The sequence below is a fragment of the Bison bison genome, unplaced genomic scaffold (genome assembly GCF_000754665.1).
Source record: "Bison bison bison isolate TAMUID 2011002044 unplaced genomic scaffold, Bison_UMD1.0 scf7180017864215, whole genome shotgun sequence".
Lineage (NCBI taxonomy): Eukaryota > Metazoa > Chordata > Mammalia > Artiodactyla > Bovidae > Bison > Bison bison.
The window spans coordinates 3,060,639-3,061,794 of NW_011494787.1; the positions used below are offsets into that span (position 1 = coordinate 3,060,639).

At 45.3% G+C, this 1,156-nt stretch overlaps 1 protein-coding gene across 1 annotated transcript in view; it reads right to left on the minus strand.

Moving 5' to 3' along the window:
* The window catches only part of PROKR1 (prokineticin receptor 1), an 18,613-nt gene extending 18,340 nt beyond the window's left edge, over positions 1-273 (minus strand). Inside the window, exon 1 of the mRNA XM_010845323.1 lies at positions 134-273. The gene's annotated coding sequence lies outside the window, so the exon portion shown is untranslated. The remainder of the gene's footprint in view (positions 1-133) is intronic.
* Positions 274-1,156: the final 883 nt, after the last annotated feature.

Genomic DNA, 1,156 nt, shown 5'->3' on the forward strand with positions numbered 1-1,156 from the left:
AAATATAAAATCACATTGGGTAGCCTTTCCCTTCGCCAGGGGATCTTCCTAACCCAGGTATCAAACTCAGGTCTCGCACATTGCCCGCAGATTCTTTAACAGCTGAGCCACAAGGAAAGCCCTATAAAATTACCTTATGATCCAGCAATTCCACTTCCAAAAATATCCAAAGCCGGGACTCAAATACTTGCACATGAATGTTCACAGCAGCGTTGTTTACATCAGGTGAAAGGGTGGAAACAACCCAGTGTTCATCAACTGATGAATGGAACTTTTTAAATGTGGTTATGGCAGAAAGTGAAGAGGAACTAAAATGCCTCTTGATGAAAGTGAAAGTGGAGAGCTCAACATTCAGAAAACAAAGATCATGGCATCCGGTCCCATCACTTTATGGGAAATAGATGGGGAAACAGTGGAAACAGTGTCAGACTTTATTTTTGGGGGCTCCAAAATCACTGCAGATGGTGACTGCAGCCATGAAATTAAAAGACGCTTACTCCTTGGAAGGAAAGTTATGACCAACCTAGATAGCATATTCAAAAGCAAAGACATTACTTTGCCAACAAAGGTCTGTCTAGTCAAGGCTATGGTTTTTCCTGTGGTCATGTATGGATGTGAGAGTTGGACTGTGAAGAAAGCTGAGCACCGAAGAATTGATGCTTTTGAACTGTGGTGTTGGAGAAGACTCTTGAGAGTCCCTTGGACTGCAAGGAGATCCAACCAGTCCATTCTGAAGGAGATCAGCCCTGGGATTTCTTTGGAAGGAATGATGCTAAAGCTGAAACTCCAGTGCTTTGGCCACCTCATGCGAAGAGTTGACTCATTGGAAAAGACTCTGATGCTGGCAGGGATTAGGAGCAGGAGGAGAAGGGGACGACAGAGGATGAGATGGCTGGATGGCATCACTGACTTGATGGACATGAGTCTCAGTGAACTCCTGGAGTTGGTGATGGACAGGGAGGCCTGGCGTGCTGCGATTCATGGGGTTGCAAAGAGTCGGACACGACTGAGCGACTGAACTGACTGAACTGAACTGATGCATACGTTAGAATATATCTCATCCTTGAAGAAAGGAAGGAAGTATAAAAGCGTTGTTGAGGACGTGGAGAAATTGGACCCTTGTGTGCAGCTGGTAGAAACGTAAAGTGATGCGGCC